Source organism: Mesocricetus auratus, unplaced genomic scaffold, assembly GCF_017639785.1.
Source record: "Mesocricetus auratus isolate SY011 unplaced genomic scaffold, BCM_Maur_2.0 Super-Scaffold_100031, whole genome shotgun sequence".
Classification (NCBI taxonomy): Eukaryota; Metazoa; Chordata; class Mammalia; order Rodentia; family Cricetidae; genus Mesocricetus; species Mesocricetus auratus.
Window position 1 is genome coordinate 16,257,398 of NW_024429212.1, and position 26,049 is coordinate 16,283,446.

At 48.5% G+C, this 26,049-nt stretch overlaps 1 long non-coding RNA gene across 2 annotated transcripts; it reads right to left on the reverse strand.

The window, feature by feature from the left end:
• Positions 1-14,176: 14,176 nt before the first annotated feature.
• Positions 14,177-21,607, reverse strand: LOC121135130. Of its 2 annotated transcripts, XR_005872317.1 has the most exons (4): positions 21,135-21,607; positions 20,823-20,971; positions 14,966-15,070; positions 14,177-14,748 (listed from the first exon to the last, which is right to left on the reverse strand). It is a non-coding gene; the product is annotated as an uncharacterized LOC121135130 (long non-coding RNA). The 2 variants fall into 2 exon arrangements; XR_005872316.1 differs by lacking the exons at positions 20,823-20,971; positions 21,135-21,607 and having other exon boundaries at positions 14,966-15,541.
• Positions 21,608-26,049: the final 4,442 nt, after the last annotated feature.

Here is a 26,049-nt window from a genome sequence, read left to right on the forward strand (position 1 = left end):
GGGCAGGCAGCTGTGAGACAATGTTTACTGAAAACATGTTTACTGAAAACAATCCAGTGCCCTAAGAAATGTTTACCAGAGCTATAAATTCCCGATAAGGGCTTGCTCACTGAAACACCCTGACTTTGATCTTTCCAATGGCTAGCTGCCTCTTCCTGCCCCCTGCTGCTACTGCCGATTCTGGTGTCAGGGATATAACCACCAGCCAGGAGGAGGAAGGGTGTGTGTGTGTGTGTGTGTGTGTGTGTGTGTGTGTGTGTGTGTGTGTGTGTGTGTGGTAGAAGCTTTTCTGGAGGGAAGCATGTATTGGAAAGTTCTCCTGAGCTTCTTGGGGAGCATAAGGATTTCTTAACGCAACCGACTGGTCTCTGTGTCATCAATCCCGACACCCTCGCCACATTCTCGGATGCAGGCTGGGCAGTGGGCGCGGCAGTGGTATCTTCAAGTCCATCTTGGAGTCCTGATAAGATCCTTAAGTTTAGAGAACAAGAGCATGTATGCCTATGTAGTCCTGGTCAAGGTGTTGGTCTGTGTTTGCGTGACTAAGAAGTCCTGGTCAAGGTGTGAACCTGCCCTCTGATTGGTTGCTCTGACAAGCTGTCCAGAGCTACCCGAATCCCTTTCTGGAAGACAAGTCCCTGCTTTGGCTTGCTCCTAGGGTCCCAGCCTTTCCTTCTCTCAGCATGGAATTCCAAGGGAAATCCTGTTCACTCGGACACCACTGTTTCAGTAGCCTGGTAGCTGAAAAGAGAGGCTCCTGTCAGAAGGGTCACGCCAAGAGCTACGCCTCTCAACTGACTTGGCAAGCCCTTTGAAATCCGCTTGCTGGTGTCTTCTCTTGGAAGGCTTCTTGTACCCCACCTAGGAAGCCTTTGTTTTGTCCTCCCATTCACTATACTCTCCGTGTATGAGGCTCCTCAAGCAAGAGTGGCCTGGCAAAGAGTTTAGAGGCCCCTTTCCATTAAAAGGGGATTGGGAACGGCACACAAAGTAAACCTGATTAACTCATCTCTGGGTCACAGAGTCAACCATGGGGCTGGGAGTAAGAGAAGGCAGAGGCCCCGCTGGTTTTAAGGGAGTAGTCCAGAGACAGATGCTATTTTGATGTAGTGTTTTAACGAATGAAAACTGCGCCCAGAAGATGCACAAGTTGACCAAACTGCCAAAATGTGAAGTAAGGCTAGAGTAATGAGTTTACTATGATGTCGACCCCTGCCACACGAGGATCTCTGCCTTCGCTCTGCATGGCAGTCCTACCAGGGGCGGTGATCTGAGTTCCATCAGAGCTCCTGGACATTGGTTTAGGCGGCTGCTGCAGCTCAGCACCGGAGCAGCCGAAGTTTGTGGGTTTGATCCAACGTGCCGAAAAGAAAGAAAGAAAGAAAAAACCCCTGAAGTCCGTTCCTGAAGGGAAGGAAAGGCATTTATTTGCTGGTGAAATTTCACACACAAGACATCAGCAACTCAGTGGTGACACACGCAAAAGAGTCACCATAGTTTGTTTTTAAACTGTCTTCTATAATTTTTCCTTTTCCTGGTATTACCGGTTCAATGACCTAACTTGCTTAGAAAAGCAAGCCCTTCTCCAAGAGAAACAACACTTAAATCGGAGAAAATTCTTACACCAACAGATTTAAAAAACAAAACAAAAAAACCCTGACTGCTTCAAGACTCTGGTGTTTCTGACAGACTGGGCTTTTGGAAGCTGGAACTTGGGGACATTGTCACTGGGAGGCATCAACCCTTCAGGAGACTTTTAGAGTTGTATTTTGGAAAGTTACTAAGAGCGGGTGTTGTGTCTTTGTGCTGTGGTACAGAAAGGTTTCCACTATTATTTATACTGGAACCTTAGTGACAGGCAGCTAGTATTAGGCACTCGCTCATTCAGAGCAGCTATTCATCTGGTCCTACATAGTTAAAGCACTCTGCAGGACTGGGAGGTTAGCATTGCCCTGCTGTGCACAAGGCCTTTTACGATTCTATCCATGGTACCACACAGCCATGCACACATACATAATACGTGTGAGCGTGCGTATGCACACACACACACAGTGCACTGTGCTTGGAGGTCACAACTAAAGCCTTCACAATTGTGACGTTAAACATTTAATTTTTAGTGTCATGGAAAAGATAAAACACATTTAGCTCAGGACCTTATTTTTCCATTTTTTTAAAAAAAACAATGTTAATTGTTGAAAAATGGGAAACACATCTTAACCTCAACTAGTTATAATCCGAATGTACCATAATTTCCTTATCAGTTACAGTCCTTAACACCTATACTACCATTCTCATAGTCTAGCTCATGCCAAAACAATGATTTTTTAAAAGCCCTCAGCAAGATGTACAGTAGTAATTAGCACATGTGTCTACACCCCCAGGTTTGTGTCACTATAAGTCACCATAATACCTCCCTTTCTCCTGTCTGCCTGAGATGTTTTCTGTTTGTTTTTGTTTCTCCAGACAGGGTTTCTCTGTATTGTTTTGGAGGCCGTCCTGGCACTTGCTCTTGTAGACCAGGCTGGCCTTGAACTCAGAGATCGTGCCTGCCTCTGCCTCCTGAGTGCTGGGATTAAAGGTGCCCGGCTTCTCTGCCTGACATTTAAGCAACAATGAATTTGAATTCCATCATGAGAATGGTTATGGGTGGTTAAATTCCATGACAACTTCAAATGTCTGCCTGTAAATGTTTCCGTGTGCTCTCAGAGGGCTCTGAACGGCTCTGCTCTGAGAGACTGATGGTGCTGTCTCAGGGCATGGCAATGATGAAGGGGTGTGGTGAGGACCACAGCACTCTCCCGAGTCCCACTGCCTCCGTTTCCCCTGCTGTAAGGCGGGCGGCTCTTAGGCGCTGGAGTCGGCACTGCCAGAGGCGACCTTCAAGGAAGACCCTCCTGGTGCCATAGTTTACGTTTACTCCCTTTGGAATCTGTTCTGGAACAATCTATCCCTCACCCATGGAATGCCCCGAAACCAAAGAGACAAAACGGATCTAGAACCCCACGGTGTGCGGTTTATTGGGGGACTTTATTTGTCAGAGCGTGTGTGTAGCATCCTGGGTGACTGCAACAGTAGTTTGACTCCCGAGGTCCGAGTCAGAATAAATAACACATTTTGCAGATTTGGAAAAGGGACTTCATTCTGGCTGGCACGTATCCTGTCCATCTAAGGCGATATACCAGAGAGTCAGGTGGCGCCCTGGCTGACATATGCGTCTTGTTTTTTTTTTTTTTTTTTTTTGCCATCTTGTGCCTTGGTGAAGAGAACCATTTTGGGTGAACAGCTGAGAGAGTTAGTTATGCTTCACAGGGGCTGCAACACTCTAAGGCAGGAGCTTCCTTAACCTGAGAAAGAGCTAGTTTATGCTCTGAACCGACAAAAGGAGCCACAAGGCTTTCAGATCAGAAGAGAAGCATAACTCGGAATTTGTAGACAGCCGGGCGATGGTGGCGCACGCCTTTAATCCCAGCACTTGGGAGGCAGAGGCAGGCGGATCTCTGAGTTCGAGGCCGGGCTGGACCGACAGCCTCCAAAACAATACAGAGAAACCCTGTCTCGTAAAACCAAAAAAAAAAAAAAAAAGCAAAACAAAACAAAACAACAACAACAACAAAAAAAAACCAAGAATTTGTAGACAAAACAGAGCTTAGAAAATTCACAGAATCCATTAAGAAATTATTAGAACCGAATGAGTTTACCAAGGCTGCAGGGTAGCAGATCAATGTTCAAATATCAGTTTTATTTCTGCTCGTTATCAATGTCCAACCCCAAAAAGTAATAAAGAAATAAAGTAACTAGACAAAATATACACTGGAAACTGTAAAGCACTGATTTAAAAAAAAAAAACCTCAAATGCCCTAACGCGTAAATTGCACCTATGGAATTCACTGTAAGCCAGACTGGCCTTGAATTTGCAGTAGTCCCTTGCCTATGTCTCCCAAGAGCTGGGATTCCACATGTGGGCCATACATAACCCTGACTTGAGCTGATTGAGCGTCAGGGAGAGTACTGGCATTGTCACTCCCAGAAGGGGAGGCTAGTGTTGGGACATCTCCAAGAGGGATGCTAGCAGACAGGACAGGCAGTGTGCAATGATGTTCTCAGGGATTATGGGTGTTGCCCCTTCTACAGATCTCCCACCCCAGCCTCCCTGGGGTCTTAGAGCAGAAATGAGTCAACACCTTTAAGCCGTCAAGCTCTTTGCTCCTGGCAGTCCCAGCAGAGTGGGAATTTTCTCAGCCCAGGTTGACATGGGCCATTCACTTGAATGAAACAACTGGAGTCCCTCCCTCACTGATCTTGTTCCTTGGCCAGGTCCTAAAACCTTTGAGAACTTGAGGCATAACAGTACCCCCCCCCCCCCCCAAATGCACAGGGTCTCACCCCAGAATTTCCAGGCCATGAGCCTCCTACAATTCCGAGCATAAAAAAAAAAAACTTTTTAGAAAGGTTATGTGCACATGCTCATGGGCAGGGCGCGTAGCTCTGTTAAGACGCAAGTTCAGTTCCCGGCACTCATATTAGGTGGCTCTGCAACTGTAACCCCAGTTCTGGAAGACCCAGCCTGCTCTTCCGGCCTCTGCTGGTAAGGTCCGTGTGTGTACATACCCCCATACAGACATAATTAAAACTAAAATCTTAAAAAAAAAACCCAAGCCAGCCAGACCGTGATGCCTCTGGAGGCGCAGAGGCAAGCAGACTGCTCTACAGGCTCTGCAGAACTCCAGGACAGCCAGGGTCACACAGAAGAAACCATGTCTCAAACTATAAATGAAGCTCAGCAAGGTGTAGGGAAAAGTCTGCCTAAACTGCCTCGGTACCCCTGGTAGGATAATTAGAATTATCTTGAAAGTCTCAAGGCTCCTCTAAGGTACACGGTTCCCAGAGCGCACAGAGACCCACACCGGTTGTTTCTAGCAGAGGCCATGGAGTTGCACACTTGCGGGAGGTCTCCTTGTCCAAGGGGTACAGCGGGCGGTGGCTCGGAGTGAACCGTCGCCATGCTTCCCAGAAGAAGTGTCCGGTGGTGCCTCACACGCCTTCTTATGAACCACTTCCTACGCACGCAGCGCACCACGCTTCCCAGGAAACCGTGGCAACTGCAGACATCCGAGGCGCCACAGCCATGTGTCACGATGAGCTCAGGTCAGCCTCTCAGGCAGGCTGACCGGATGCCATGAAAACTAACTCAGGAGCTTCAAACTGGCTGTTAGGGCGTTTTCTCAGAGCAACGGCGCACGTCCCCAGGCCTTGCTGGGCAACGATTGTTGTTCTGATGAGTCCCTGTGGATCTGAGTGAGGCAGGGAGGTACGGATCTGATGTGTGGGGCTGCTGAGTCAGAGAGGCCTGTGTCTGACACAGGCTGCTACGCCCTGGGCCACAGCTGCCCCTGTGCTTTGGAGGAAAGGACAGGAATCACTACAGGGCTAGAATAGAGCCCAGCAGGTTCTGATTATCCCTCCCCCTCCCTCCCCCTCCCTCCCCTCCCTCCCCTCCCTCCCCCTCCCTCCCCTCCCTCCCCTCCCTCCCCCTCCCTCCCCCTCCCCCTCCCTCCCCCTCCCTCCCCTCCCTTCCCCTCCCTCCCCCTCCCCCTCCCTCCTCCCTCCCCCTCCTCTCTCCGCCCTCTCTCCCAATCCTTCTTTCTCCTTTCCCACACTGAGAAGTAGGAGTTAGGAATCTCATTAGCCAGTAAATAAGTAGGGACCAATGGTCCATGGGTGCAGAACACTCATAATTGTTCAGAAAAGTTTCACATCTACGTAGCTATAAAATCATGCAGAGACAAAAGCTTCAGGAGAAAAAAAAAGCCACGCCTTCGTTTATCTCCATGTCCCATTCCTTGTGGTTTAGCGTTTCCTTTGAATTTCGTGAAAACCAACACCACGCACTTTCCTCCTCCCAAGGATACGGGGTCCTGGGTGGGGCGCTGGGGTTTGGGTTTCTAAGGTTAGTGTGGTGTAGGGCGGTGTACTTAGTAACACCGGGGCCATTGCCGGTGTGGACACGCCAGCCGCTTTGGGAGGCAGCAGGCTGTAGTCTCAAAGGCTGGACTCGAGCCTCGCATCACTTTTGTTACTCACGCAGACACTTAACTCACACGGTGACTTTACGGACTGTGCAACTCTTTGTAGCGTGAGGTTTTTGATGCCCCTTGTTTTGAAGACGCGGGGCCTCACTCCAAAAAAACCAGCCTGACCTCTGACTTGCCTTGCTTTTGCTTCAGGGTTATTTGCATATATCACCTTGTCTAGCTACAACATACATTTTTATTTTTTTCTTTAAAATCTACACTTTTAATATACCAAGTAATAAAATACTCGTATTCATGACAGATACTTAAGCAATATTTACAATGTTATGGACACACATCTAAGTATCTGTCACAAATAGAATACTAATATTTTATTACTTGGTATATTAAAAATGTAGATTTTTAAAGAAAAATAATTGAAATGTATGTTTTAGCCTTAAACTCCCTGAGGGTCCCCTGCCTCAGTCTTCTAAGCCCTGTGATTTCAGACGTGCCTCTCCACCCCCAGAACTGTGCTCCCTAGAAGCTTCTTTTTTAAGCAATCTCCTAGGGTTGTTGGGCTTTTGTTGTTGTTTTTTTGTTAATAAAAATCTCTGCTTTTAAAATACGGGAACAGCCCTCTACTAAGGGCTGGTTAAAATAAATCAACCATTAGGCAATAATGCAAACTTCAACACAAGTATGCTTTCTTAATTTTCTTAGCCAATAGAAGTGTTCTCAAGATGAACACCAAGTCAGTATGTCAAATCTGTGGGTGAGTTTTTTTTAAAAAGAAAAAGCTCTAGGGGAAAAAAATGGAAACACCTCACCTAGGGTTCTTGTCTTCATCGTTTTAAGACAATCTGAACCTAAAAGGGGAAGGGACCAGAAGTGAAACGCGGCTGGTGACTCCAGGTCACAGAGTGGGGGGGGGGGGTAGGAAGCCTGGCAGGGCTTCCGTTCTAGAAAAGACCCAAATGAGAAGTTTCTCCGGAAGAAAAGATTCACACAGGAAAGACCTGGCCACTGAGAGTATGGCACCCGTGGCCCCCTAATCCCCTGATGGCAACTGATAATCCCCTTTGTGTGCAGGCCCAGGGCTTCCTGACAGGAAGCCCTGGCCCCTTCACAGGGATAAGGTTGGCCTGGGAGCAAGAGCTGTGGGGGTGTCTCACCACTACCTACTCCTGGGGGTGGTGGGCTCTGGCTCTGTTTCCCAGGACTCCAAAGTCAGAGTTCAGGTTGGCGTGGGATTGCCAATCTTTCAAGCGGACCTGGCTTGCCAGTCATTCCGCTGATGCCTGAGGGGAGGGTGAGGCATAAGGAGTGAGTTTGGGGCCACAGTGAGATCAAGACCCCCTGGGGGTGGGGGGAGGGAGGAGAGAGAGAGAGAGAGAGAGAGAGAGAGAGAGAGAGAGAGAGAGAGAGAGCTGGTAAAATGAGACCTTTCTCTTCTCTCCCTTATTTCCACCTACTATTGTTACTAGGATGGTTAATTAAGCTTGCAAACGAAATCAAAATTTGAGGTTTTTTTAAAAAATAAAATTCGTTCACATGAGCAATTATGATAAAGAGCCCTGGAAAAGCCCAGTGGGAGCTCTTCTTTGGGGGTCCTGTTGGGATACTAAAGTCGCCCATATTTTTGCCCTGTGAGGATCATTGTATTTAGTGTTCTAATGTGCTTTCTCCTGGGCGCTCCTCTCATTGCCTAAAATAGGTATGTATGGCTGCCAGAATTCTCCGTATCACTTGACTCATGTTTCGTTATTACATTTCTTTTGTATGTGAGGGAGTGTGCATGCTCTGCACATTTGATTCTGTGTACACGTGTTGAGGGGTCAGAAGGCAGCTTGCGGGAGTCGCTTCTCTCGTCCCACAGTGTGGGTCTTGGGGGTCAGACTCGGGTCACTGGGCTTGGTGTAGCGAGCGTGCTTGCTTGTTGAATCTTCTCACGTTTTTTGATGCACGTTCTTCCCCCTGACCGTGCATTAAGTGGCTGAGGGTGTGACTCAATGGGAGAGCATGGCGGGTCATCTTGTCACAGCTTTCAGATCTCCCTGGCCAGAGGAGAACCGAGCCCAGCTTGACCTTGAGCTGGCCTGAGCAGTATGGTTCTTTATTTGGCCAATGTTTTTGGAAATCCCACTGTTTCAGGAGTAGACCATGCAACCTCCAGAGGGTCCTGTGGAAGAGTTGCAAGCCTACAGCATAGGAAGAACTTTAGAACTCAGGACCCTGGAACCACTGTTGTGTTCTGGTCTGGAGAAATCTACCTTGAGGCTTAGTTAACTTTCCACTGAGGTCCTTGGTCTTTGTGTGTGTGTGTGTGTGTGTGTGTGTGTGTGTAGTGTGGCTAATGGTCCTTACTTCATGGGGACAATTCAGTGACAGGTTTTTGTAAGACGTGCGACGCTATTGTCAGAGCTGCCCCCCTTCCTGCTGATGCTGTTGAGGATTCGCTTTCCTGGGAGTCAGGGCTACCTCTCCGCTATCTCAAATCTCTCTGTTCTCCACACTGAAAGTTAATCTACTCTGCTCTTGCCTAGCAGCTTACGACATCCGTCTTGACCCATTTGTTACGTGGCTAGAGCACATTGCTAAAGGAAAGAAACAAGGACCTTAGATGAAAACTCTCCAGTGCCCAGCAGAGTTAGCCTTCTGAGCCACAGGAGAAACTAGCCAAGGAGAGAGACACCTTAGCTTTCCATCAGGAGAGAATCATGCTGAGGACCCCTGTTCCCCTTCAGGAAAGAATCCTACCAAGGCCTCGGTTTCTTCCTTCCAGTTCTTCTTCTAGATTTTAGTGCCCCATCCACTCTTCTGCAAATTCCCTGTTTCAGGACCACACAGTCTTGGTTTCAAGACTACAGTGGGGACAGCAGGAAGCTTGTAAAGGTGCCCCGTGACAACTCATGTAACTTCCTTCTCTTTTGAGAGGCGGGAACATCTTGGAAACCAGGGTTTTGGGGGACCAGGGCAAACATTATCGTCGCTGCGCACCTTCTGCAGGCAAGGACAGGACTCAGTGGCAGCAACGGACAGATGCAACTTCATGGAATTAAAAAAGCTTCTGCAAAGCAAAGGAAAAACAGTAAATGGGTGAAGGTTATAGAATGGGAGAAAAATCTCTGCAAGCTATACATCTGAACTAACTGCCAATACACCAAGCGCTCAAAAATTACATAATAAGTTAAACAACCCAACTGATAAATGAGTCAGTGAAATGAGCGTGCAATTCTCAAAAGAGGAAGTTCAGCCAGTGAACACATGAAAAAAAACACACAACAAAAAATGCTCAGCCTTGCTGGGCATCAGGGAAATGCAAACTGAGGCCCTGCACCGAGGCCCCACCGGGGTAGCTTATTTTGGTAGAAGCACTTGCCTCTAAGCCTGACGACCTGAGTTCAACCCACAGGGCCCCCACTATGGAAGAGAAAAACCAACTCCTGCAAGTCTCACCTCCATGTGTGAACTGTGGCACACATGCAGATGGATAGATACGTTAAAAAAAACTGCACTGAGATTGTCTCACCCCAGTTAGAACGGCAGTTGTTACGGAAACAAAGAGCAGCAAATGCTGGTGGAGATGTAGACCTCATCATTAAAACGCTGGTGGTTTGAATGTAAACTAAATCCAACCCCTATAACAGTTGTATGCGGAGGGTTCTCAAGAACTAAAAACAGACGTATCCTATGACCCAGCCTTGCCCCTCCTTGGGTATTTACCTTTGAAGACTCCAAGGCAATGTGTGGACGAGACATTTGCACATCGGTGTTTATCGCAGCACTTCGGGATTGACCAACAGAGAAGTGTGGTCTCTACACACAGTTTTGTATTTCTCAATCATAAAAGGAGAATGAAGCAATGTCCTTGTGTCTCCTAAAGGAAATGGATACAATCGGGGGTAAAATCGTATCAAACCAATTAAATATGCCTCAGGAAAGACGAATATCGCATCCTTTTTCCCCCTCATTTGCAAGATTCTAGCTTTTTAATGGAGGCGTGTGAAGCCATATTTGAATAGACGCTGGGGAGAGTAGTCTTTAGGGGGTCGAGGGACCAAAAGGATGAGGGGGGAGGAGGAGGGGGAGGGGAGGGAGCAGCTGGGAACGGGGGGGGGGTTAGATAATGTCAGAGGACATCTTATATTGCGTGAAACTGACTTTATGCAACCCAGTGTACTAAAACTTAAAAATACAGTTTTCCTAAATGCCTGCCGGCCGTGGTGTGTTGGAGAGATCAGCGGCTGGCTCCTGCTCCGTGACGGGGGCCTTCACTAATCCTTTTGACTGTGACTTGAATTGTAGATCCCGTACAGCTGAACCCTGTGATCCTGTGTGATAAAGATTTGCAAGGTGCTAACAGAGGACTTGATAAACTGTAGCATGAAGTCTTACCGGTGCTCAAGCTAGCTTAAAAATCCTCCCAGCTGTCTGTCTCCGGGCTTCAAGACATGCTGAAAACTGGGGGTACCGGCTCCTGTAATCCCCCAAAGTGAGGACCCCGTGGGAAACGCGGCTTTGGGATGGGGGGGTGCGGCGGGGGCAGGTTGAGAGGCCACGAAGACAGGTGGAGGATGTGTGCCTTCATCACCAAGAAGGTTCTAGAGCCAGCTGGTCTCTCCCTTCTCAGGGCTTCAGTTTTCTTTCTAAGAGGAGGAGGAGGAGGAGGAGGAGGAGGAGGAGGAAGGGGGGGTCACATGATGAACTTCTGAAGCTCTGCACAAATCTCTGGAAAGGCTTTGAAATGTGCGTTTGCACGCTCTCCTCCCTGGGGCTAACCCCTGCTATCGCAGACCAGAATGCTTTGCTACTAGCAGAAGCTTACTCAGCTCTGAAGCCTGGGGAGCAGCCCGAGGTTAAAGGTCGGGTCCGGTGGGAGCGTGGTTAGAAGGTCTTCCGGGCTGAGAGAGGGCTTTACAACGGGTCTACACTGGCAGCGAGGGACCCGATAGAGTGACACTCATCTGTTCACAAGGGCAGGTCCTTCAAAGCCTCATCACCTGCTTTAGAAGGCTTTGCCTCTTTGCACTGTTGTGTTGGGGTTTAAGCTTCCAGTATTTAACTCTGAGGGTCACATTCAAGTTATAGCATCTAAAAAACACATTTATTAATAATACTGATAGGCAAAGGACATAAGAAAAATGTTAAAACCATGGTTTTCATAGGTCCTTTTATTATAAAGTTTCTATTCAAACACACAAGGGCCATCACTGATGGATAATACTCTGAATGAGGCGTTAAGTAACTCGCCACAGGCTTACCTGGCCGTGAATGGTTTTTGTTGCCTGGTAACCTTCGTTAGGGTTTGATAAGATGCTTAACCTGGACCTTCTTTCTTTGAGAGTCCTCCAACGGAACCTACTGGGACTTGTCTCTTGTTCTAGCTCATCTTTCTAGAAAGTTCTCTTGTCCTCTGCCTCGGCTCTTGGAGTCTGGCTACAGTTATATGAGCAGTGTGGGAAAGGGACTTGGGATCCCACCATCCAGGACAAGGAATCGTCCTGTTTTTTGGGGGGGGAATACTCTACCTCCTCCACTTAGGTGCTCCCCGACAGTCCTCCCTCACCATACTTGGTGTCCCTGGGTCTAAAAACTGGTCAAAAATCCACCCCACAGTCAAGCCTCCAGCCCCTTACTTGGGCTTCAGAGAGTGTGGGGTGTGGGGCTCAGCCCTTCTGTTCTTGGCCCGAGTCTCCCTTTGTGACCCTGCCTTCTGGACCTTTTCATCCACCGCAAGCCATTCTTGTAGGCACGTTTCGTCTCGGCGGAAGTCCTCCGTTCTCCGGTGCTGGCAATGTTCCTGCGGGAGGAGCCGGCCCTGCGCGAAGGGAGCAGGCTTCCTCGTGTGTCCATTTCAGCTTGGAAGCCGCTACAATGATAGCCTGCGTCCTGTGAGGTGAGCAGAGGTCCAGATTGTGAACGGGCGCTGAGCTTGAGTCGAAACCCAGGCGAGGCAGAGCCCAAAACACTGCAGTGTAGGGAGCTGCTGGTCTAACCCATCGCTGCTGACCCGCGGAAGAATACAGGCTGTGGTTTTTGAGGTCCACCGACTAGCTCAGGGGTGTGAGAAGGCCTTGCCACCTTTCAAGTCCGGTGGATGTGAGTGGATCCCCCAGAACCACGAAGTGGAAGGAGAGAAATGCCTCTTAAGTTGTCCCCTGATCTCCACCACACGTGCAGGCGCACACACACTCGCACACAAATAGGATTAAAAACGTAACTTTTAAAAACGAAGAGGGACGAGGCTATTGGCAGGTCTAAGAGGACGCTTGCCGTAAACACCCAAGTTAATCAACCTGAAGTTTGAGGGCAATGGCCCTGTGGAGCGTGGCGCAAAGTGCCTACCGCAGCAGGGATAATTAGTAACCACAGCGTCCCGGGATTCTCGAAGATCTGCATGTTTAACTCACTTCATCTTAATTCTTATGCCCCCCCCCCGCTTGTATTTTATAGAGGATGGATCTGAGGCACAGAGGAAATTGCCTTCTAGCTGGAGCGTAGCTGTGTTAGGGTCCCAGGCTAGTCCGCACACTCAGCCATGGTGAAAGGCTCCTCTCTTCCCGCTGCCTGAGCTGCGCATCCTGCCTACCCAAGTTTCTAGAAAGAAAAACCTCTTCCTTCGGTCTGGAAGAGCAATAGCCCTGCCTTGACACGGCTCCCCGCCGTACCCGGTTTTCTGTAGCCTAGTAAGGGCAGAAGTCAGAGGACAACTTGGGGCTTCAGAACGAGTCCAGAGGCGGGGCCGGTTACAAGCAGGATTGAAGAATTGGGTGTCGAGAACAAGGCTAGAGAACAGAGTTGGAAGGCTCAGAGCCAAGCGGCGGGGCCTCACGGACAGCGGTCCCCTGCAGGCCTTCTTGGACCTTGGTTTATGGGCCAAGGACCCAGGAGCATGAATCAGGGGTCCAGTCAGAGCCAATGACTCACGGCATACAGGCCCCAGGGGCTCAGGAACACATCACAAGATGCCGAGACATGTCTCAGATGCTTGCCAGCTGAGCCCATCTGGAACATGAGTTCTGACCGTGGAGAGTAGGAGATGGAGGAGGAGCCCCTAAATGTTCTGGTCAGGGAGAGCTTACTCAGAATCACGCCCAAGGCCAACACAGGGCCAAAGACTGTCCCTGGGACTGACTTGGGGGCGTTGTTTAAGGGTCTCAGGGCTTGAATCCAGCAGCTTCTCAAGCCAGGAAGCAGGGGGGTGTACTCAGTTTGCCCAGCTTCCCTCCAGTCCTCTCCTCTTGGGTCTGTTTTCCTGGGGATGGCCCTAAGTAAAGGAGACAGGGGAAAGAGGACACCACCAAAACTCCCTTGACGATTCTGAGATCCTCTCCAAGCAAAGGGACTTAATAACACAAAGCCATGGAATTGTTCCCACTCGACTTAAACAAAAATGTTCATGATTGTAACTGTTGAAACTTGGTTATGGGATTATTTGTTCCATGTCTGTCCTTCTCACTGAACTGTGACCTCTGTAGACACACGCGAGCGCGCGTGTGTGTGTGTGCGTGTGTGTGTGTGTGTGTGTGTGTGTGTGTGTGTGTGTGTCGTAATTGGTACTCCATACATGGGTGCCAGGTGACAAGCCCTTTTGGAACCCAGCAGTCTAGTCCCTAATTAGGGATCAGTACAATGACACTCCCTCCTCCCCCATGTCACAGACACCCAACCTCAGACGGGCTCTGATCCTTGCTCCCTCCCCCCTGACCCACCACGGGATCTTGTTTTAACATTGGCAGAGCCAGCAACAGAAAATCCCCCTAGGAAAGTACCAGATCTGGGGCCCAGGTCACACGGAGCACCGGAGGGGGGGGCATTGGGTTGGGGGGAGGACGGCTTAGGGGGGAAACTCCCTGTCCCTGTCCCAGCCCCAGCAAGAGCTCAGGTCTCAGGAGCCAAGCTGGGAAGACAGGATCTCTAGGAATCGCTCTTGGGGCTGCATTTACTCCCTTGAAGAATCTGAGACGTGAAGGGGGGTTGTCCGGCCTTTGAAAGGAATTGTCAACAGTTAGGGAAAGCAACTGGGGCCGGTGGCCTCGTTCCTCCTCAGCTAGGGGGAGGGCCCTGGCTCTGAGTCAAGTTGGCGCCCTTCCAGGTTTTTATTTCTGGTGTTTGGTGGTTAAGTTAAAAAAAAAAAAAAAGCTTGTAGACTTTAACTCCAGTTAGACTGAAAAAAAATATCAACTATTTCAAATATTGATCCCGGATAATCCCTTCAGGCCTGGCCAAGGAGACCACACCCGCTGCAGGGGGAGGGGGGGGCAGCAGGTGGGGCCTGGTGGAGGGGCTGGGGCTCTGCAGCGGTGGGCTGAGAGATTTGGAAGACTCTTGCTTTCCTCCTCTGGGTGTAGGCTCTCCTGTTCTGTCACTGTCTTCCTCTCACCATAGGATGCTGAGGGCCAAGAGACAACAGGACAAAGCTGCGAAAGTGGCAGTCCCTTCCACACTGCTCCCAGCTGATGGGCACACTGGACCGCAGTGACTTTCTCTCTCTTGTCAGGGATAATACGGAAATGTTTTTACACGATCAGTGGAAGCAGGGCCGATTCTAAGTAGGGAAACTGGCAAGGCATTATACACACACACACACACATATGCAGTTCACCACGGGGGGGGGGGGGTTGTCTAGTATGCAAGAGATGTTCACTTGACAGTTGTCAGAGAAATGCAGTCAAAACAACGAGATGTTGTCAGGTCTTCCAGACTAAGAGAGGAAGTCACTTGCCAATTCTAACTGTAATAAAAAGAGAGAAAGTCAACTGTAAAATGACTACAACTGGTACGGGGTCCAGGGACTGGTCAAGTATTATTATTATTATTATTTTAGACAGGGTTTCTCTGTACTGTTTTGGAGGCTGTCCTGGAACTTGCTTTGTAGACCAGGCTGGCCTCGAACTCAGAGATCTACCTGCCTCGAGTGCGTCACCAACACCTGGCCACAGTATTCTTACATGAAATCCTTTACCAGCACAGGCATACAGCATATGTCTCTCCTTTACAGCAGGCACAGGGAATGGCCTGGCCGGGCACCTTGCCGAATGAGTGGAAAATCCATCCTGTGGGTGTTGGGAATGTAAGAGAAATGGGACAGATGATTGCATGGATGGATCGATTAAAAAGCTCATGAATGAAGCACTGGTTAAACACTCTATGATCATGTTAATGACTATCCACTTGGTTTTTGCTTCTAGGAACCCAGAACTTTTAAGCACCTTGACTTCATGTGAGAATTGCCACAAGGCTAGACAGAGAGACCCTGTCTTGAAACACAAGAATCTTGAATCCCAAGTCTCTTAACTCTAACCCCACCCTACCCTAGATAATACCTACAACAAGCTTGGCCCCCAACTTGGGGAAACAAAGAAACAAACAATGGATTGGAACAAGGAGGTGGTTGAAAAGGACTTGCTGATGGGCCAGAGAGTATAAGTGATCATGTTTGCCAGGCTTTCCGTCTCTCTTGACCCAATTCCCTCCCACCTCCAGGTTCCCAGAATAATATATATATATATTTGGTTTTTCGAGACAGGGTTTGGAGGCTGTCCTGGAACTCACTCAGTAGACCAGGCTGGTCTTGAACTCACAGAGATCCTCCTGCCTCTGCCTCTTGAGTGCTGGGATTAAAGGCGTGTGCCACCAACACCGGGCAATAATCTATATTTTTAAAAACTAATTCTCCCACCCACTTCTCTCCCAACTCCACCTTGAACATAGAAACGTTTAACCAACGCTTCCTTCGTCATTTTTCCATTGATCCCATCATGCAGTCACCTGTCCCTTGTCTCTGAGTACTCTCTAGATGATGCAATCCAAGGAAGGTCCGTGCGTCCATACACGGATAACTGTCTCATTTTTCTGCTACTCGCTTAGGCTTTCTCCCTAACTCATATACCCAGTGGCCTGCTGACACCTCTGGTTTGAGTGTCTGGCAGATAAACGACTGTGGACAATAGAACTCTTGAATTCTTCCCCGAATCTGCCTGCCTTACATCTCTTCCTGCTCTTTAATGTGTATCTTGGTTCTTTGCTCTCCCCAAGCCTTCAGGCACACTCTGCACCCCTGGTTCTCTCTCATCCCACATCCATCCCGACAGGAAACTCTGTCACGCCACCTCCTCCCTCCAGGCCGCGGGCTGACTGATGGTGCCTGGCTCGGAGCCACAGCCTCCGTGAGCAGGTGCTCAGAGCCTCCCTCTGTGTCCCGAGGCTTCCAGCTTCACACCCCGCAGTTGCTCCTGCATGCCCGGTGGTCTTGAACCCTTCTGGTTCCTTCAGCTCTTATCTGCCACAAAAACTTCTGCGAGCCTGCAGTGTTTTTAAAACCACCAAGCGTGCGGCGGTGGTGGTGGTATACGGCAGTGGATGACTAATAAGCTGATCTTGTGTTCTGCCTGCACTCCGGAACTTGATTTAGTCCCACACGTGTCCACGCAGGCCCTGCAATTCCTTCCATCCTTTTATGGGCCCAGCCCTTGTCCATCTGGGCTATATTAGGACTCGACCTAGTTATAGGTTTTTAACAATGACTGCTACATTTTTTTTTTCTAGAAATCTACCCAGGTTCTCATAGCCAAGCCCCACCAGTGAGCTCGAATTCTCACTTCAGAACGTATTCCTGGCAATCATTTCTCTTCACCAACAGGAGGGTTTTTTTGGGGGGGGTCCATTCCTGGGACAGATGTCTGCACAGGAGTTGAAGGTAGCAAGAGTGGTCAGAAGTGGGGAGGTCAGCCTATGTTTGCATGTTTTAGCTGCTTCTTCAAGTATGGCCAGCCCTTCAGACACTCCTAGGTCTGGGGGGCCAAAGGCTCCAGAGGCGCAGTCCAGTGCCCACCGTATTCTCCCCAGTGGCCTGTTTAACTTAACCACTGATTCAGCCATCCCCCACAGATACCAGCCTTTCCCATCGCTAACACAAATCTGCCCTCAGAACTGGGATGCTAAACATGGGTTATCCCCCGGAGCTGGAGAACAAGTTTATTCCTCATCATCTCGAAGCACGAGATGACTCAAAGTGGTCCTGCTGTGTTCAGTGCAGGGAACACAGAGGAAGAGGCCATGGGGGGGAGGGGAGGAAGCATGGCCTCCCCTCTTGTTAAGTTACCGGCCAGGCTGTTTATCACCCCTAACCCTCCTATGTCAGGAGCTGGGAATCATCACCTCTGCTTTACTCGTGACTCTGGGGAGGCACGTGCGGGGGGAGGGGCAGCAATGCAGAAGATGGATGCGAATCTTTCTGAACGTGCACCTCAGCCTCAGTGTTCTCTTCCTGCATACTCTTCCTGTCCTTATAATGCTGGACAGTCTCATCCCGTACAACTTGAAATGGTATCTCTGGAAGGTGGGGGGAAGGGAATAAGGAGTTTTACCAGACCCAATATAAAGGACAAATAGGTGTTTTATTGGGGAACAACTTACACAGATAAGAGGTAAATAACAGCCCCGGCCTCCTGCTCCAGAAGATGTAGTCACTGCCTTTCTGATGCTCTCCGAGACCCAAGACAGTGTCCCGTCCCCCCGGTCCTACCTCCCCCCTCAACTCCCAATTTCTCTATTTTAAAGCAGTCATTTCTGTACTCAACCACGCCCAAAGAGTGTGGCCACTGCTATAAGTTCACTGGCAAGGCAAGATACCACTACAGTCTCCAGGCCGGGGGTGTGTAGCTCAGTGGCAAAACATTTGCCCAGCATGTGCAATGCCCTGGGTTCCATTAGTAAGCACACTCTTATCTCTTATATTGGTGATTCTAAATTTGTACCTTCCTCTCCGATTCCACACCTCAAAAACGCTGTCTTAGACGTTTGTCTGGCATTACAGCATCTCATTTGGAAACCCAGGAACGGACACAATAACCCAAGTAGTGTCACGTCTGCATCTCGGCCTGTGTCCGAGAACGTGCGGAGGGTGTCGGGGATTGACAACACAGAGACTCGTTCAACAATATAAAGAAAACTTTAAACAGGCTCCAAAAAGGTTCAAGAAAACTTCCTAAGAAAGGCTCCCTCCAGAAAAGCTTCCGCTCTCTCCTCTACCCTGGCTGGTTCTGCTCTGACACCAGAGGTGGATGTGTGTGGGTTTTAAAGGTGCGGTTAGTCTTTGAACAAGGTCAAGGTCAGGGCGGTTTCCATGGGAAGGCCTTTTCCAGGAACTTATTGTATCGTTTTTAGTAAACATGTTTTTACTAAACATTGTCTTACAGCTGCCTACTCCCAGGCAGAAGGGGAAGTGGGTCTCTGCTCAAGGTGTTCCCACAAAGTAGGAATCTTTATCTTCTCTGCCAGATCCCAACACCCTAATTCTTCCTGCCGAGGCCGCTATGGCTTCTCCCCGCTGTCTCAGGCCCCAAGCCCGGTGTCTCAACATCCTACCCAAATCCACCAGCGTGTATCCTCAGATTTTCCTTCGAATTGTACCAAGAAAAAAAAATCCGACCCTTGCTACCAGATTGGTTCCCATCAGCACTGTGGCAAAGGGCCATGGCCTGGGTCTTCTCATCCGTTTCTTCTCTACAGAGCAGCCCCTTCTCACGTGTAAGCGTTGCCCTGTAGGACAACGGGTTTCCTGCCTCGTCAGGAACGATGTCTGATCCTGGCCTTGGGTCCCTCGGGTCACCGGACGTGATGCTGCTATCGGTCCATTCTCCCCTCTTAGCTCTTACACTGGCTTCACGGCTTCTCGATCTCATTCTAACCGCTGCGTCCTCCTTGCCAGTCCTCAACACCTCCCGCGAGCTTCCGGTCTAGGTCTTTGTGTTGTCCCCCAGCCCTCTGCTCTCTGTTGGTCTCGGCGAGGGTGGCCGGCTGTGTTTGGGCCCTCTCTCTGTTCAGTGTGGGAAGAGGTTCTCACCAGCCCTACTTGAAACAGACGCCACCCATACACACCTCCTATTCCCTACCGCCCTTGTCTTGCTCTGTTTTGATGTGTGTTCAACGTGTCCCTGCTGGGGTTGGCAGTTCAGAAGGGGCAGGGTCTGCTGCTCACTGATGTGGCCCCCTCACCTGCAGCAGCAACGGCACGCGGCGTGCACTAAACATTTGCCCCAATCGGAAGAGAACGCGTAGAAGGAAGTTTCTGTTCCGACTGGTCCGGCAGGTGTTCAGTCCCAAGTGAACATACAGAGGCTTACATTGATTATAAACTGTTTGGCCGGTGGCTTAGGCTTCTTACTGGCTAGCTCTCTCTTAATTATTAACCCATAACCATTAATACATGGTCTTGGCTTATCGGAGAATGCCAGGACCTGTTACTCCTTCGGAGGCTACATGGCGTCTCTCTGGTGGTTCACCCTCCTCTGCTTTCCTTTTTTTTTTTATGACCTGAAAATAGTACATAACCAGGTGTATGTGTATGTTTATCTGTGTGTGAGCACACACGTGTTTGTGCCTATCTGTGTCTATGTCTGCATCTGTGCATGCGTGTATGTGCATGTGTCAGTGTGTGTTGGCTTGTGTCTGTGTCTTTGTGCTTCTCTCTCTCTCTCTCTGTGTGTGTGTGTGTGTGTGTGTGTGTGTGTGTGTGTATTCTGACTTCCCATCCTCTGTCTCTGTCTGTTGTTATTATCTCATTCAAAATATGTTTCTCAAACCTCCTGACTTCTACCCAGACCAGCAGGGTTTATGACATGGTTTGAGTAAACTCATTCTTTTACACTCGTTTCCCAAATACTCAGCCGCATCCACACCCACACTTAGCCTTAGCAAACAAATTTCTCACAGAGCATGGCAAGCCAACCGAACGTATGAAAATCTGTATTTACAGAAAGATTAGGAAGTGTTTATTCATTTCACAGAAAGGGAGCCTCTGCTTTGAGTCACCGCAGGAATCCTTTCTTCCAATTGCAAGTTCACCAAAACAGTTTAAAATAGAGTGCGGCTTCAAGCATCTCCCCAAACAGGGAAGAAAGCAAGCCTACTCACCAGATGCTCACACGCTAGCCATAGTCTGTCCCATGGGAGATCCCTAACAGCCCCTGACACACTGTGGTTTAATGAGTGACGCCAGAGATCAATTTATTATAGTAGTTTAGTTGTGGTCTTAAAGTTTCTCTGAATGTCACAAACCATCCTACTCTAAGGGGATAGCATCTAGTATGTGAAGGCTTCCAGCGGGGGGGAAGTAGATTTTTTACACCCCAAAAGGCAACCTTCCATTTCTTACCATTGCAGAGTAAACCAGTGACAAACCTGTCTCCCTGTTGTAAACAATTCTTAGATTGTCTGGAGTCAGGGGGTGGGGAGGAGTAAGAGTGAAATAATGGTTTTCAGATTTTAGAATAAAACTCTGATCCTAAAGAGGGAGGGGAAAACATTTAGGGTTACGTAGAGGTAATGGCTACCACTTAAGACGGCTGTAGTTATGTCATGCTGTATCCGTATACTCCACCATGATGGGCAGAATGGAAAGAATGTAGAATATAGGAACCTAAATAAGATCATGCCTCCCATGCTGTGGTGCCTACCATTGCCCAAGTGCTGGAAAAAAGTCCCATTCTCCCTTGGCTCTGCTGTGCTCTACAGAATGCCATTATCAGAATTCTTCTGTAACTTGATCAACAGAGCCAGGCTCTCTTCACTTAGTTAAAAGCAATGGATACTTCCTGCCGCTGTTACCTGGCTGAGGGGTGTGGTCACCATACCTTGAAAGGGGTTGTGTATTAGTTACACTTCTGGGCATTGTGACAGAATACGCCACAGAAACTTATTCTGGCCCACGATTCGGGATAAACAGTCTGTTGTGGCCAGGAAGGCATGACAACTGGAATGACTGTCTATAGTGATGAGACCATTATACAGTAAGCTGCTTGTTACCTTTTGAAGAATCGGGAAGCAGAGGCAGAGGTAACCTTTCAAGTCTTGTTCTCAGCGATCCCTTCTGGTAGTCGGGTCGCATCTCAAGGGTCCCAGAACTTCCCAAACAGTGCCACCAGACAGGGACCCACATGTCCAAGCTCACAAGTCTGTGTGGGTTGTGTGCATTGGGGGGATGTGGGGTGGAAACGTGGGGGCGGGGCGGGGGCAGGGCGGGGGCGGGGCGGGGCGGGGTGGGGCGGGGGCGGGGCGGGGGTGGGGCGGGGCGGGCGTGGACTTTTTACATTCAGACTACAGCAGACTCCATCCTACCAGCCAGCATGGGTGGTTGCTCCACTATGTCAGCTCCCAGCACTGCCACTGTACCCTCCAGAAGAGAGACGGGGCTTCCAGAACCGTGCTGTGGATGACACTGATTTACCCTTTTATTAGACCTTGGCCAACATGTTCATTTTTTTTCTACCCATAGTTTTAGTCTTGCAGCTTTCCCGTTGTCCCTGAAGACTCACTGCTAGCAAACCCATGTTTGTAGCAGGCTTTTTTTTTTTTTCGACTTCCAGCCCCCAAATCATGACACAGAGACTTGCTATTAATTATGAAAGCCCGGTCTTAGGCTTGTTTCTAACTAGTTCGTATAGCTTAGATTAACCCATTTCTATCACTCCGTATGGCTCACAGCTTTTCACCTCTCCTCCCGAATGCCCTGCTTCCTCTGCATCCAGCTGGTGACCCCTCCTTCCTTCTTTCCTGGGACCTATCTGTCCCTAGAAGTCCTCCTGCCTAACCTCTTCCTGACTGGCTATTGGTCATTCAGCTCTTTATCAAACCCGCCACAGTGACACCTCTCCGCACAGTGTAAAGGAATATTCTGCCACGCAAGTTTTATGCCTTGTATAGGAAGCAGGCTGAGCTGCTGCATTTGTTCTTGGGGCTCAGGGGAGAAGTTTTGCTGTTAACCGTGTCTACATGGCTGTTGTCTTTTGTTTTGTTTTTGTTTTTGTTTGTTTTTTGTCTGGTTTTGAGCACTTGCCTCGACAGTTGATGTGGATTCTGGTCCCATGATGGACAAACGGTCTTGCTGCATGCTGCCTACAGGATGCCCAACCCCCCTGGCAGGCTAAGGGCCCATTCTAGGAGGGGGCGGGTAGGATGTGAGATTGTAAGGGCCAGTTAAGGAGGGGGAGATTATATGGATACAGCCTGATGTGACTGCAGTCACCTAAAACCACAAGTTGCACGATGTCCCTGAGTAACCCTGTTTTCTTTTTTCTTTTTGAGTATTCTCCAAGCAAATCATAAATAGATTAAAATACTGGAAGCATTTATGGGACTTTACTGTGGGACTACGGATGTACCTGACTGATGGGAGATGCCATTCTGTAAATCTGTCTCTTATTGGCTGTTGAATAAAGCACTGTTGGCCAATAGGGAAGCAAGATAGGCGGGACTAGGATCGAGGAAGATTCTGGGAAGGAGAAACACAGGGAGTCATCAATGTAGCTGCCATAGTGGTAAGAAGTCCGGACCCTTTTCTCTGGTAAGAGAAATACTTAGATTAACAATTATGGGGTAAATACTTAAGTCAGAGCTAGCCAGTAAGAAACAAGCAAACAGCAAACAGCCAACAGCTTCATAATTAATATAGCCTCCTGTGTGTTCATTTGGGACTGATGTGGCTCGGGAACCAGGCTGGTGGGAAGGTTATACTCTACACCTGACCTTTTAAATATCGTCTCTAGGCCAGGTAAATTTCCAGGCAGGACGAAGTCACATTTGTGCTACCCCATAAATGTGTTCATCTGGAATAGGTAGGACCAGGCGTGTAGAGGTCCTCCAGCAAATCGCTCTCCCCATGATTTCTCCATCCATCTACATCTCTTTGGTCAGGGCACCCTGAAGGCTGGTCCTCATACCCCCAGGATGACGAAATTCCAGAGCCTACACTCATTTCCAACTCTCACTTCCTAGGCCAAGGTGGTAGGCAGTGTTGCTTGAACACCTTGTGTGTCTGGGCATTTGGCCCCCAGCTGCTGATGCCGCATGGAAGATGGAAACGCTCCACCGGAAGTTGGTCCCTGGGAGCTGGGCCTTGGCTTTTATAACCCCGTTGTACTTCCTGTGTGCTCTCTGCTTACGGCTCTGCCGAGATGGTAGGGGGTGAGGGACCCACCCAGCTTCACACTCCTTCTGCCGCCTGCCTTGCCTTCAGCTCCACGACAGACCGTGTCCCCTCAGATTTAGGCCCAAAACAGGACCCACACATTGCTTCTTTGGAGGGGGCATTTAAAAGTTAAAAACAAAACAAAACCAGTCCTGGGATTCTACTTTTGAATTTTTTTTTAAAAAACAAATTCTTGGAGTCAGTGAAGTGGAGGGAAAAAAATCAATTCAAGCTGTGGCCTTCTGAGGAGAGAGGGGGTGACATCATATGACCTTTACCCGAGTGTGAAAAATCGCCTCCACAAGGAGCAACAGCGTCCAGTTCCTCTGAAAAAAGGCAAGATGGAAACTCCAGAGACAAAGGCAGAGACATGCCCCCAGCTCAAACCTCACACTGCGAATGACATCTGTAAAAGGGAATCAAGCACCTTGCATTCTTTTAAATCTGTTACCTTAGCAACATAGGGCAAGGAAAATAACACTGGGTGATATTTCTTCATTTCGCAGAATTGTTACAGCTTTCCTAGGTGGCTGGAAGAAGCAACACACCTCAAATGATGGTTGACTTTTTATTTTTTTATTTATTGTGAATACAACAGCCTGCCTCCATGTCTGTCTGCACGCCAGAAGAGGGCACCAGATCTAATTATAGATGATTGTGAGCCACCATGTGGTTGCTGGGAATTGAACTCAGGACCTCTGGAAGAGCAGCCAGTGCTCTTAACCTCTGAGCCATCTCACCAGCCCCAATGCTTGACTTATAAATGATTTTTCCGTGAGGCGGGAGAGAGATCAGGGCTGAACCACAACCGTTGGGGTAGACCTGACATTGGTCTGCTTCTTATTACTGTGACCAGACCACCCTTTCTCAAAATCTCTGCAATAACAGGGAAGGGAATGCCAGATTTATTTGTTTTCAGTGAAAACCAGACAGCCCATATGCTTTTATGTAGGTCTCAGAGTTGCGACATTTTCATTTGGGATGTGGAATAATTTCAGAACATAATGAGAACTATGGCTGTCATCACGCTAACGCCTTAGCTGGATCTCCTGTTGCTCTAGTTGTCTTTTCCTAGGCTTGATAATGCTGTGCTATTTAGGTTCATGGCTTCACACCAAATCTGTCTTAATGCCAGACAACCCACACTTCCTTTTCCTTTTCTTCAGTTATGATTGAACCTAGGTCCGCAGGCACACACTAGGTCAGTATCATGTACTTACGTACATCTCCAGCCCCTTATTTGAAAAAAAAATCTTACTCTAGTAGAAAACGGGTGAACTTTAAAATAGACCCTCCAGTAGAACTGAGCTCTCATCTGGAAGAAACAAAAATAGACCCCGCCTTCATATCCAACATATATGGGTTCAGCATCCAAACCTTAAGAGCAAAACTGACAATGTGTTAGGGGGTCTATCTGGGGCTACAGAACCCCAAGAAAGATACAAGGGAAAGATAGGCATAGCTAACTACCTAAGTGAAAAATAATTATCTTGGTGATGTATCTATTGTGAACAGAATAAGAAGCTAATGGAATGAGGAGACATTGGTCATACATGTGACACACAATTTCCCCAATGAAGATTTTCTTTAAAAAAAACAAAACAGTTCAAAGCCAGGCAGTGGTGATGCATGTTTTTAATCCCAGCATTCAAGAGGCAGAGATAGGTGGGTCTCTGTGAGTTTGAGGCCAGCCTGGTCTCCAGAGCGAGTTCCAGGACAGCCAGGGCTACACAGAAAAACCCTGTCTCGAAAATCACAAACACAAAACCCCAGCTCATTAGAAAAATGGCAGACCCCACCCCTACCTGAGGACCTGGAGATCAGGTTAGTTGGTGGTTGCTCAATGAAAACCTATCTCCTTAAAGGGTGTGACCCCTGGTCACTTGACTATGCCCCAGAGACAACCCCTCACCCATGGGTTACGGGCAGCTCAGAGTAGACTTGGTGGGTTATTAAAAGCGGGGGAGGGGAGAGGATATGAAGGAGGGAGGGGTGAACATAGAATTGGATCTACATACAAGTAGTTGGGGGGAGGAGTGAGGAGCAATTTCTAGAACTATCTCATCTGTATATCATTCTCACACCCGGAAACATGGTCTTTTGTAAACCCACAGGATCAAGCCTAATTGCATTGTTAAATCTCTCCCATTCAAATAAGTAAACAAACAAAAACCAAAACAGTTTTTAAGACAGGACCTTGTTTGGTAACCTAGGCTAGCCTGAAATTTATCATATAGCCTAGGCTGTCTCAGAACTGTCCTCCCATCAACCCTCCTGAGTGCTGGAATTGAGTGTGAACTCACAGTTAGCTCTTCAAATCTTTTTATGTCAAAACCTCCTCTTGTAATGATGAGATTGTCTTTCGGTTCTTGTGGTTGTTTTAGAGCTCCAAAATGTGTGTGTGTGTGTGTGTGTGTAAATAATATCTATTGTATTCCTAAATGCATAGATATTATGTATATCTGGATGCATACACAATGTTAACCACAGCAGAAAATTTTGTTAGAACTCTGAAAAAAAAAAAAAGACACTTCTAAAAGTCCATTACCAGTAGTTAGGTTTGATTCCCTGTAGGAAATGGTATGTAGTTATCAAGAAGCATGAAGCCACTCTCTATACTATTTTTATGAACAGAATAAAACCCTTACTTATGAAAACATAGAGTTTGAGTTTTCAACTAAGATCACTGATAACCAGTTCCTCCAGGGAAGTGGCTGGAGGAAGAAGGAAGGGAAGCTTTCTACAGCAGCAGTTCGACTTTAGCATTTTAAGCCGGGCAAACGTTACTTCAAAGGCTCGAGTTGGGCAGTAACACAATGCGAATGGTTCTAGGAGTTTTGCTGTGTGGTGAAGAAAGGATTTAGAGGAAAGCAAGAAAGAGTCTGGTGCCTGGTCAGGAGGCTTGCTGTGGTTGGCTCAGCTGGGGGGGGGGGAGTGTGGCCCCAGGCAAGTGGTTACAGTGTCCGTAGGAACAAGTTCATCACTTGAAAGCGGGAATATCCTTAAGGCGATTGACACCTCGGGTTTATTTAGTAAGTGGGATGGGTATCAAGGAGGCTCCAGCTA